At 37.3% G+C, this 13,570-nt stretch overlaps 1 protein-coding gene across 7 annotated transcripts in view; it reads left to right on the top strand.

Moving 5' to 3' along the window:
- Positions 1–13,570, top strand: part of UBR3 (ubiquitin protein ligase E3 component n-recognin 3) — a 282,358-nt gene that overhangs the window by 139,364 nt on the left and 129,424 nt on the right. The window lies entirely within an intron of this gene.

Here is a 13,570-nt window from a genome sequence, read left to right as displayed (position 1 = left end):
ACACCTGATTGTTCATTTAGATGGATGTAGAATTCCAGGTTGATAAACATTTTCTGTCACAACTTTACAACTGAAGGCATTGCCTCTTTGTCTTTTACCATTCATTTGATAAAAAGTCTGGTGGTAATCTAATTCTTACACCTTTGTAGGTGAGCATTTTTTCCTTTCCTGTGACAAATTTGTGATTATCTGATCCTTAGAGATCTGAAGTTTTATCATTTGTATCTTAAGAGATTTTTTCCCATCCTCCTTAATTTTTTTTTTTTTTTTTTTTGATAACTGGTATAGTCATCCTCCAAGATGGTTCTTCTGAATGATCCCTATCTCCTGGTCCTGATGCCCTGTGTAGTCTCCTACATTGATGTGCATGACCTATAGAATATGGCAGAAGTGAAGGTATATCATTTCTCATATTAGGTAATGAAAGACATTACGGCTTCTGTCTTTGTTACTTTCTCTCTCCCTTGGATTACTCATTCTGGTGGAAGCCAGCTGCCATGTCATGAGTATCCTTGTGGAGGCCCATGTGAGTGAGGAACTGAGGCTTCTTTCCCCAGCAGTCATGTGAGTGAGCTTGGTTGTGAAACTTCCTATCCCAGTTAAGCCTTTATTTAATTTTGTTATTTTTTTCTTAAAAATTTTTTTTTTTTTAACTAAAGAGACAAGGTCTCTCTGTATTGTTCAGGCTGGCCTCAAACTCCTGGCCTCAAAGCAATCCTTCTGCCTCGGCCTCCCAAAGTCCAGGATTACAGGTGTGAGCCACTGCATCTGGTGCCAGTTAAGCCTTTAAATGACTGCAGGTTTGATAGTAATTTCAGGAGAGCTCCTTAGCCAGAACCACACCACTAAGCTGCTCCCAGATGCCTGACCCTCAGAAATTGTTGGAGATAATTCTTTTTAAGCCACTGAGCATGAGGGTATTTTGTTATTAAGCAATGCTTTCCTTCTTAACATTTTATTCTTTTTTGGGACTCGGAATTGGATATTGGATCTCCAAGACTGATCTTTTAATTTTGTAATGTGTTTTATCTTTTATATCATTTGTTCTTTTTGTTTTATACATATATAGATTTCCTCTCTCCAGTATCTTGTTCTTACCATCTGTATAGAATTTTCTCTAAAAATCTTTCTGAATGAGTTTAGGGTGTTTCTTTTTTTTTCTTTATGTGTTTCTCTCTCTAAATTATCCTTTATCCTTCTAAATTGCTTGAAAAACTTGTTAGTCTTTCATGTTGTTAGTTTTCCTCATTTGCCTGATGATTCCTGATTGTCCTGGAGAGGTGGTCTGGGTAGCTCATGTGGATTTATTTTACTGAGGTGTAAAGAGGTTTGGTCCTAATAATTGTCTCTAGTCTGTGTACATGGGTAAGGTGTGTTGATTGTCAGATTTGGATTAGGGATGGGAGAAGGGCTGACCACTCTAGGTTGGAGTGCCCAGATGCTAACATTCACATTAGAAGCCCCAGTTTTCTCTAAGCTGCTTGTTCAGTTTCTTTGGATAAGAATAGGCTGGTTTTTGTTGTTGTGGATGATCTGTTTTTTCTGTGAGGTAAATGCCAAGCACCCGAATGCTCTGTTTAGTCAGAGTTGGGGAAGGAATTGGGGTGCTATGTAGTGATGTCTATATACAGTCCTTCAAATAATTATTCTGTTTTCAGAGTCATTTTATACTTATGGCTCCTGTCTTCTGCCTCATGTGCTGATTCTGAGCCCAGAGTTGACATTCTAATGGATAGATCAATTCTTCATTTTCTGTAACTTTTTGATATCACATATCTTTTCTCTGTCATCATGCCTGTATCTTCTCCAGTCTTTCAGAAATGTTATTGACGTCTCCTATTTGCTGGTGAAATTCTCTCCTACCACTTCATCCTTTTTCTCTATTCTGTGGGAATATTTCTTCATTTCTTTTCTATCTTTATTTCAATGGGATTGTTTTAAAAAAGAATGAGGGACAAAAGCAGATATTTAGCCTGTAATCTTGAATTAAATACTTAATATGCATTATTGCAGTGTATAAAGTTAATTTTTTATAACAAAAGCACTAAATTTTTATTAAAATTTAGAAAACACAAATAATAAAAAATAAGAAATAATATATTTTTACTACCACATTTCCTAACCCAGGTTGTATCCTTACAAGACTTTTTCTAAGAACATATGCATATAAATGTATTTTTTACCAAAATGAGGTTTTACAATGCTATTTTTTTATGAAAAATTCCAAATGTAGAGAAAAGCTGACAAAATAGTTTTGTGAACACCCATATACCAATATAACCATCACCTTGTTAACATTGTTCTGTATATGTTCTCTTGCTTTCTCTCTGTTAAATGAAGTAAGTTGCAGACCTTACTGCTAAAGTACTTTTAGCATGCATGCCTTAGGATTGAGAGTCTTCTCTTACACAATCACAGTACATCATACTAAGAAAATTACCTTCCCATAAAATAAAGAAAATGGCTTCAAAATATCAAACTCAGTACTATGTTAAACAGTGAAATTATTGAATAAAACTTTAAAATTTCTTAAATTTTAAAAAATGTTTAAAAAGTATAACAAATTTTAAATTGTTTCCAGATTATTTTGTCCTCATTGCATCCCACCAAAGATATATAGTCAAAGTTTTGTGCTCTGAAGTTACTTAGGAGCAGTCTTTTTTTTGTGAGGTGATGTAACTAGTCTGATGTATAGTTTTAGTTCATCCATGTCAGTATGTTTGCAATTTTAAGAACTAAGAAAAAAAGCTTAATTAATACTTTAAGAAACTGTTTTTATTTGCTACTTCCCACTCACAAGTGAGACAAAACAAAAACAATTTTCTGAGGAATCAATTAAGCAACGTACCCAGAGCAGACTGGGTGGTATTGCCTTGAATAAGAGAATGGTCACCTTATCCTCTGAGGAAACTGGAGGGAAAGAGGAAAGAATGGATGGAGATAGAGGTAAGTTCCACTGGCTTTAAGGGAAATGGGAAGCTCAGGCAGATCACCTTTGATTGCTTTAGTTTTCAGGGGTTAGGTAAAAGGTGAGTTCTTCTGGGTGAAAAAGAATGTGACCTGAAGTTTGGAATTGCTGAGGAGAGTGGGAGACATTGGTCATGAAAGCTGACTATAAATATTGATAAACAATGCTTACAGCTCAGTTATGGTCAAGATCATAGATTTGAATGTCATAAGTGCAAAGTTACTGACTCCATGTCCTAATTTTTGGAAGGTTTGACCTCTTTTGGCAGTAGCCAGGGCACAGGAAGAACAATTGAGGGATCAGGCAAATATGATTGCTAGCAAACAGAGGCAGTTCACAGAAGTCTTCAGGATAATGAGCTCTACTTTCTCCCAGTCTCGGTTCTTGCATACTGCAGTGGTGGCAGGTGAGGCAATAAAGATTTATGGGCATTTCATTTGTTTATGTTGGCTATGGCCACACCACTAGGATTCCGGATCACACTGATTCTGTATTCCCTTTATTTATAGCAGTCTCTTTCCAAAGATATCTGACCCCAAAAAGCCTGTTTGAGACCCCATTTTCACCCATGCTCAAGATAAAACTTGCAAACATATTGTTCTGCTTTTGATGACTATTTACACGTCACATTTTGTACTATAGTAGTATTAACACACGAAGCAGGGCCTATACCTGAAGTCCTATTAATACTTGGCAGCAGTACTGATACAAATTAACCTTAGCCAGATCCTCTACCTCATTTGTAAAATTCCCTCTTTTTTTTTGTCTTATTTCACATCTGTATTGTAAGAATGTAAATAATCTGTATAGTAGTATCTCCTTATCACCGGGGATCTGTTCCAAGGCCCCCAGAGGATGGCTGAAACTAACCATGGGTAGTATCAAACCCCATATATACCGTTTTTTCCTATACATGATAAAGTTTATAAATTAAGCACAGTAAGAGATTAGCAATACGATAATAAAATAGAACAATTACAACAGTATGCCAGCATCACTGCTCTTATACTTTGGGGCCATTATTAAGTAAAATAAGGGTTACTTGAACATAGGCATTGGGATATTACAGCAGTTGATCTGATAACAGAGATGGATATTCTGGACAAAGGGATGATTCACATCCTGGACAGGACCAAATGGGACAGTATGAGATTTCATCATGGTACTCAAAATGGTGCATAGTTTAAAATTTTTGAACTGTTTATTTCTGAAATTTTCCGTTTAATATTTTCTGACTGTGGTTGACCACAAGTAACTGAAACCATGGAAAGTGAAATTCTAGATATGGGGAGACTACTGTAGTTGCTTCTTTTTATTGTGTCTATATCTTTGTATATAACAAAAATTCTAATGTAGAAGCATAACATACAAAATATTTCCAATTTATAACATACAGTATGTTATAAATCCTCTAATTAAATATAGTACATTATTAGGTAGTTTAAGTACAAAAACTTTTCTCTCTGCAACAGATTTCTACTGTGATTAGTACTCTTGCCTGTCTGTTTAATGCCTTTCTGTAGTTATCAGGTTTCCTACATGAAGAGGCAGTATTACTTCTGCATTTCCTTTCATCCTTCTTTCTTGATCATTATCCTCCCCCCTACCTTTATTTATTTTTACTAGCCATCTAGGTGTAGGAGTCAAGGTGTTAGATTATAACCTTGATCCATTAAGGTTTGTCAGGTTTGTCAGATAGGTATAGCTGAAATGCAACAGAATTACATTCCCAGTGAAAGTTCAGGTACTTAATAAAGAATAAGAATTTATTTGGGAATTACTTTCTGTTATTAAACATATTAGATTTTAATTGTAAAATTTATACAGTACACAAAAGCATCAAGAAGGAACAATTTTATCCCTGATCCCACTATCCAAATGTACACTACTGATTATACTGTATAGCACAATTTTATGCCATCCCTTTTTACCTGATATTTTAGTGTGAGAATTTCCCTACATTATTATTGAAAGCTTCTTGTAACTATTAAAGTCTGTATACTCTTTGGGGAGACAGTGTAGTGTAGTGGTTGTGAGCATGGACTCTGGAGCCTGACTGGGTTTATATCTCAGCCACACTCCATTGCCTGGAGTAATTTACTTAACTTCTCTCTGCCTCAGTTTTCACATTGTTACAAAGGAATTTTTAGATTACATCATAGGGTTGGGAGGGTCAAATGTACTAGTACATTTAAAATGCTTTGACTAGAATGGTACATAATAAGCATTACATAAACATTGGCTATTGCTGTCATCATTTTTATTCTACAGTTTGCTTAATCATTCATCCACGAGTGGACTGTAGGGTTTTTTTTCCTAATTTTAACTATAATAAACACTGTGTACATAAAATTTTTCCTCTGTTTTTGGTCTGGGTCCAAGAGTATGAATTTTGGGGGTTGAGCATGATGAGAATGAAACATATTTTTGTATGTTAACTGTGTACTCAGGACTGTGATAATACGTTATGTATATTGCATTTTGTCTTGACACATCCATGAGATAGGTATTATCCCAGATACAGATGCCTAGGCTAAGATAGATTAAGTAAATTTGAGGTTATACAGTAGTAATTGTGGAACAAGGGCTGTTAATCAACAAGTTTTGTGTACTCTTTAGTATTCATATTTAAAGCAAATCGAGGAGAGTATGCTCCCCCCGCACCCCCACCCCCACACACAGTTGGTAGCCTAAACATAGGAAGGGATAGATATGAGATCAATTGCAAAATAAGAATTAATAGACCTGATGGTTGGTTGATTGCTTCAGGCACAGGATATTCTGAGTGTTTTTTTTTTTTTTTGGTAGCTGTTGTAAATGAGTTTTTTCCTTGATTTATTTTTCTGCTAGTTTATTATTGACGTGTAGAAACACTACTGATTTTTCTATGTTAATTTTGTATCCTGCAGCTTTACTGAATTTGCTTATCAGTTCTAAGAGTTTCTTGGCAAAGCTTTTAGGATTTTCTGTATGTAAAGTCAGGTCATTTGCAAATAGGGACAATTTGATTTCCTCCTTTTCCATTTGGATGCCCATTATTTCTCTTGCCTAAATACTCTGGCTAAGACTTCCAGTTCTGTGTTAGAAAAGAGTGGTGAGGGTGGGCATCCTTGTCTTGTTCCAGTTCTTAGAGGAAAAGCTTTCAGCTTTTCCTTGTTCAGTACAATGTTAGTTCTGGACTTGTCATATACAGTCATTATTATGTTGACATACCTCCATCTATACCTAGTTTGTTGGGGTTATCATGAAGGGATGTTGAATTTTGTCAAATGCTTTTTCTGCATCTATTGAGATGATTGTACAGTTTTTGTCCTTCATTCTGTTGCTGTGATGTATCACATTTATTGATTTGCATATGTTTAACAATCCTTGAATCCTTGGAATAAATCCCGTTTGATCATGGTGAATGATCTTTTAGCTTTCTAGTATTTGTTAAGGATTTTTTGCATCTGTGTTCATCAGGGATATCGGCCTGTAGTTTTTTTGTTATGTCTTTGTCTGGTTTTTGTATCACGGCAATGCTTGCCTTGTAGAGTGAGTTCAGAATAATTCCCTTCTTTTCATTTTTCTGGAAGAGTTTGAGAAGAATTGGTATTGGTTCTTTAACATTTTGGCAGAAATCAGCAGTGAAGTCATGTGGTCCTGGGCTTTTCTTTGATGGGAGACTTTTTATTACTGATTCAATCTCATTACTCATTATTAATTTGTTCAGATTTTTAATTTCTTCTTGGTTCAATTTTGGTAGGTTGTATGTGTCCAGGAATTTATGCATTTCTTTCAGGTTTTCCAGTTGGTTGGCATATAGTTGTTCATAATACTCCGTAATGATCCTTTGTATTTCTGTGGCATCATTTGTAGTGTTCCTTATTTCTGATTTTATTTTGAATCTTTTCTTATTTTTACTTAGTATAGCTAATGGTTTGTCAATTTTATCTTTTCACAAAACGAGCCTTTCATTTCATTGATCTTTTGCATTTTTTAACTCTCAATTTTATTTATTTCGGCTGTGATCTTTATTTCCTTCCTCTTGCTAATTTTAGGTTTGGTTTATTTTTGCATTTCTGGTTCCTTGAGATACATCATTAGGTTGTTTATTTGAAGTCTTTCTACTTTTTCAATGTAGGTGTTTATTGCTATAACTTTCCTTTTAATTCTACTTTTGCTGTATCCTAGAGGTTTTGGTATGTTGTGTTTCTATTTTCATTTGTTTCAAGAAACTTAAATTTCCTTCTTAAGGCTGGGCATGGTGGCTTATGCCTGTAATTCCAGCACTTTGGGAGGCCAAGCAGGTGGATTGCTTTAGCCTGGGAGTTCAGAACCAGCCTGCACAACATGGCAAAACACCAAAATACAAAAATTAGCCTGGTGTGGTGGTGCATGCCTATAGTCCAGCTACCTGAGAGGCTGAGGTGGGAGGATTGCTTGAGTCCAGGAGGTCGAGGTTGCAGTGAACAGAGATCATGCCACTGTACTCCAGCTTGGACGACAGAGTGAGACCCTGTCTCAAAACAACAACAACAACAAAAATTCCCTCTTAATTTCTTCCTTGATCCATTGGTTGTTCAGGAACATGTTATTTAATTTCCGTGTATTTGTACAGTTTCAAAAGTTCCTCTTGTTATTAATTTCCAGTTGTATTCAATTGTGATCAGAAAATATACTTAATTTAATTTAAATTCCTTTAAGTTTGTTGTGACTTGTTTTTTGGCCTAACATGTGATCTATCCTATGTGCTAATGAAAAGAATGTGTATTCTGCTGCTTTTGTTGAAATGTTCTGTAAAAGTCTATTAGGTCTATTTGGCTTAAAGTGCAGTTTAAATTCAGTGTTTCTTGATTGATTTTCTGTTTAGATGATTTGTCTAGTAATGAGAGTGGGCTGTTGTAACCATTATTGTATTGGAGTCTATCTCTTTCTTGAGATCTAATATTTGCTTGGTATATTTGGGTACTCTGGCATTGAGTGCCATAGAATTGTTGTATCCTCTTGTCTGGGTATGGTACCTTGTGTCTGTAGTCTCAGCTACCCAGGAGGCTGAGATGGGAGGATCACATGAGGCTAGGAGTTTAAGATTGCAGTATGCTATGATTGTATCTGTGAATAGCCACTTCACTCCAGCCTAGGCAACAGAGCAGCAAGACTCTATCTCTAAAAAAACAAACAAAAAGGAATTCAGAATTGGGACCCCCAATCCAGACCTGTATATCTAGATCTGCAATTAAAAATATACATATATGTATTTTCTCTTTTTGAATTGATCTCTTTATTATTATATAATATTCATCTTTTTTCTCTTTTTACAGTTTTGGACATAAAGCCTGTTTTATCTGCTTGCTTTTGTTTTTCATTTGCATGAGTTTTTTTTTTTTTTTTAATTCCTTTACTTTCAGTTTATATGTGTTTTTACTGGCAAAGTGAATTTCTTGTAGGGAGCATGTAGTTGGGTCCTTTTTTTTTTTTTAAATCCATACAGGCAGTGTGTATGTTTTAAGTGGGGAATTTAATTTGTTTACATTCAAGGTTATTAGTAATAGATGAGGACTTTTTTTTGTTGTTACTTGTTTTCTGATTGTTTTGTGTATCCTTTGTTCCTTTCTTCTCTCTTACTGTTTATCATTGCGTTTTGGTGATTTTCTGCAGTGATAACATTTGATTTTTAAAAATTTCTGCTGTGTGTATCTGGTCTGCCAGTGAGTTTTATATATTTTCATTTTTTCATGGTGGTGATTATTGCGTTTTTGTTTCCACACGTAGTACTCTCCTGAGCATTTCTTGTAAGTTTGATCTAGTGGTGATGAATTCTCTCAGTTTCTCCTTGTCTAGGAGAGACTTTATTTCTCCATTATTTCTGTAGGATAGCTTTGCTGTGTAGTATTTTTGGTTGGCAATTGTTTTCTTTCAAAATTTCAAAACTTTGAAAATAACTATTTTTACTGGCCTATAAGGTTTTTGCTGAGAAATCTGTTCTTAGTCTAATGGGGATTCCCTTATATGTAACTTGATGCTTTTCTCTTGCTGTTTTTAGAATTGTCTGTCTTTCGCTTTTTATAATCTGACTGTGTTTTCCTCGGGGAGGACATTTTTGAGTCTACCGAGGACATTTTTGAGTCTAATCTATTTGAGAACTTTTGAGCTTCTTGGATCTAGATGTCCATATTTCTTCCAGACTTGGGAATTTTTCAGGTATTACTAGTTTTCTGTGTCCATTTTTTATCTCTTCTTCTTCTTTGTTCACTTATGGCGTTCCATAAATCTTGTAGGCTTTCTTCACTCTTACATTCTTTTCCCCCTCAAGTAATTTTAAATGACTTATCTTCATGTTCAGAGATTCCTTTTTCTACTTGATCAAGTCTGCTGTTGAAGCTCTCTATGGTATTTTTGTTTTATTTATTCAGCTGTTTGTTTGGTTCAACTCTCGGATTTTTGTTTGGTTCTTTCTCATGATATCTATCTCTTTGTTGAATTTCTTACACATAAGAAATTTTCCTGATTCTATTATCTATCTGTATTTTCTTGTATCTAATTGAGTTTCCTTAAGATTCGTCTTTCGAATTTTTTTTCTGGCAATTTGTTGATTTCCTTTTCATTTGGGTCTGTTACTAGGGAGAGATGAAGTTCAAAATCTATATTAGGTTTTTCCAGAGGGACAGAAATGGTAGGATATGTATATATGAAAGGGAGTTAACTAGGGAGATTTGGCTTATATAATTATAAAGGTGACATCCCATGATAGGCCATCTGCAAGCTCGGGGATGAGAAAAGCTAGTACCATGGTTCATTCCAAGTCTAAAACCCTCAAAACCAGGGAAGCTGAAAATACAGTACCCAGTCTGAGACTGAAGGCCTGAAAACCCCCAAGAGGCCTTTGTTACAGGTCCCAAAGGGCAAAGAACCTAGTGTCAAATGTCCAAGGGCAGGAGGAGAAAAGGTGTTCTGCTCTGGAAGAGGGAGAGAGAGAGGAAGCCAAGCAAGCTGAATATCACTCTTCTGCCTGCTTTGTTCTAGCTTTACCCACAGTTTATTGGATAGTGCTTGCCCACAATGAGTGCAGATGTTCCTCTTTCATTCACTGACTCACATGTCATTCTCCTCTGGAAAACCCTCACAGACACACCCAGAAACGATGTTCCACCAGCCATCTAGGCATCCCTCAATGCAGTCAAACTGACACCTAGTATTAGCCATCAGTTCGTTTTGTCATGTCATATTTCCTTGCTTTTTCATGTTTCTTGTATCATTGCATTGATATCTATACATCTCGTGGAATTGTGTCTTCTGAACTTCCTAGAGTGGCTTTTGTAGAGAATGATTCACCTGCAGTTGAATCTTAGTGTGATGGCTAGGAAAGATGTTGTGACACTGTTTCTGGGTGCGTATAGCAGTATAACTATACGCTATATAGTTGGTGTTCAATATCAGCAATAACTGTGGCCTAGGCTATAGAAGTTTGTGGTAGCAGCAGTGGTGACACAGGCTGTTAATGTCCTTGGTGGCAAGGACTTTTGGGCTCCTCCTATTCTCATTTTCTCCACAGTGGGGAGACTTACCCAAGGGGATCCCTCTTGGTGTCATGTCTTTCATGGCCTATGAGTACCAGTAGCAGTGCTGGGTTCCAGGTGCAGGTACTTGGAGGGGCTGTGGGGCCTGGGTCTCATGAACCTATTATGGCACTTGGGTCTTGGCATGCCATTTTGCTTTCTGTGGTAGGGGTAGATTTAGGTTGCCACAGAGACAGGATCTGTGACTCTGAGGCACCTTCTAGCAGCTTGGATTCAGGGAGTTGGGTTGTTTACCCCTGGGAAACAGGTCGTATCTTGCCTCTGGGGAAGAAAGGGTGCTCCTGAGGTTTGAGCCCAGGATGCGGGGTGTAGCCACTATTCGGGAGTCTGAGCCAGTAGGGCTTAGTGGCAGCCAGGTCCCTGGGGATGTAGCACTGTATAATGGTGACTCTAGACTGTGATGGTGGGACTTGGCAGTATCCCAGACTCTGTGATCCCAGGTGCAGTGTCAGCAAGTATGTCAGAATGGCCAAATACAGATGTCATTTGGGCCCTTGAGGGTTATGGAGCAGCACAGCAGGGAGTCCACTTCCCATAGAGAAGGGTGTCTCAGCAGCTCAGACTCTAGGGGCTAGTCTAATTCCAGGGAAGCAAATTACTAGAGTTGTTTGGCCTGTATGGAGGAGTGTCTCAGCTCAGCCACTGCTCTGTTTTCCTGGGATGAGGGGTGTTGTATCAGCCTAGCCCTAGGCTCTGTAGCTCAGCCAGGGCATCAGTTCCCCAGGAGGTATTGTACTGTTAAGAGAATGAAATGGTGTGCCGCAGACTGAGAGGAGATATTTGCAAAACACATAATCTGATAAAAGACTGGTATTCAAAAGATAGAAATAATTCAACAATAAGAAAACAAATAACCTAGCTTTTAAAATGAGCAAAAGATCTGAATAGACACCTTACAAAGAAGATTCTAGAATAGCAAATAAGTATGTCAAAAGATGCTCAGCATCATTCGTCATTAGGGAAATGCAGAGTAAAACAACAGCGAGATACCACTACATGACTATGGCTAAATTCAGAAATCTGACACTACCAATTTTTTGTGAGAATGCAGAGCAGTGGGAACTCTCATTCATTGCCGGTTGGAATTCAAAATGGTACAGCTGCTTTGGAAAAGTTTGGCATTTTCCTGTGAAGCTAAGCTTAATCTTACCATATGATCCATCACATGTGCTCTTAAATATTCATCTAACTGATTAAAAAACTTATGTCCACACAAAAAGTCTTCATACTTCTTTTTCTTTTTTTTTGTTTTTGAGGCGGAGTCTCGCTCTGTCGCCCAGGCTGGAGTGCAGTGGCTGGATCTCAGCTCACTGCAAGCTCCACCTCCCGGGTTCATGGCATTCTCCTGCCTCAGCCTCCCGAGTAGCTGGGACTACAGGCGCCCGCCACCTCGCCCGGCTAATTTTTTTTTGTATTTTTAGTAGAGATGGGGTTTCACCGTGTTCACCAGGATGGTCTCGATCTCCTGACCTTGTGATCCTCCCGCCTCGGCCTCCCAAAGTGCTGGGATTACAGGCGTGAGCCACCTGTAATTACAGGCGTGCCCGGCCTTCATACTTATTTTTCTAGCAGCTTTGTTTATAATTGCTCAGAATTGGAAGCAGCTAAGATGTCCTTCCATAGATGAATGGATAAAGAAACTGTGGCACATCCATATAATGAAATACTGTCCAGCAGTAAAAAGGAATGAACTATTAAGCCACATGAAGACATGGGTGAACCTTAAATACATACCACTTAGTGAAAGCAGCCAATCTGAAAATGTTACATACTGTGTTTCCAGTTATATGACATTCTAGAAAATGCAAAACTATAGAGACAGTAAATAGATCACTAGTTGTCAGGGTTGAGGTACAGGTGAATAAATGAAACATGGGAGTTTTTTTAGAGCATTGAAATTATTCTGTGTGATACAGTAAAGTTGGATACGTAACACTGTTAAAACCCTTAGAACTTTATAGCAGAAAGAGTGAATCTTTAAAGTATGTATATTTAAAAAAATCGTTTAGGAGTTGGGGTGATCCCAGGATGGAATGCAGACTATGACAGGAGAATCTAACTGTATTACAAATGTATGAAACAACCACTCTGAAAAGGGTAGGGGGAAAGGTGCTGGCTACCTAACTTTGGAAATAAATAGCGTCTATAAGACTAAAGGCAAAAGGAACTGTGTATAACCAGTGGAAAAAGTTTCTCCATGGCATCATGAGTTAACAATTCTGAAACCACTATACGTATATACTGAGATTGAACAATTAAGTAAATGAATGGCAGATGATGAGAGCTGGATTTCTCACTGTTGGAGTAAGAAGTTACAGATAAGAGGAGAAGGCTTGAATGATTCATGTGGTAATAATGGATTAGAGTTAGAGACATTAGTATGAACTCATGTTTAGACAACTCTAGATAAAGATGGAATTATATATGTATAAATATGGGCATATGCGTATGCGTGAGTTAGTGTACAGACACGTAGTCCCTTGTTTTGTCAGCTGAAAGGGCCTAGAAGCAAGGACATTCCAGTAGAAACTGGGTTGGGGAGTTATATTCCACCTCCTTGTGAGGGTAAAGGCACTACATAAAATATTTGGTATTCTTCTGCTTAGGAAACTTTATCTGTGTTCCTTTGTTTATTTATTCGTTCATTTATATTAGTATGTATTCATAGATATTTCCCAGGTACATACACACCCATTGCCCAGGTCTTGGTTTCTAATACAGCCCCCTCCTCCCTTGCTGAAAAGAGGAACTAGGGTCCTTGGAGAAATGGTTGATTTTTAAGAACTGGAACATGCAGGGTGAATCTGGTGTATCTCATAGGGCCAGAAAGTAGAGGGGTACTCAAAAACAAACAGCCCCCACCCCCTCTAGTGATGATATGGGCTGGGGCTATGTCAAGGTGCACAGGAGCCAACTGAGAGATTCCAGTGGCCAAAGCTGGAACAATTTGAGCAACAAAATAAAGTATAAAGCATTATAACCCTGAGTATAAAAGAAATATCAATCAGTATATACTAGTATAAATGAATGAATAAATAAATAA

The sequence above is a fragment of the Rhinopithecus roxellana genome, chromosome 14, assembly GCF_007565055.1.
Source record: "Rhinopithecus roxellana isolate Shanxi Qingling chromosome 14, ASM756505v1, whole genome shotgun sequence".
Taxonomy (NCBI): domain Eukaryota; kingdom Metazoa; phylum Chordata; class Mammalia; order Primates; family Cercopithecidae; genus Rhinopithecus; species Rhinopithecus roxellana.
This window is presented reverse-complemented; position numbering and strand designations above follow the sequence as displayed.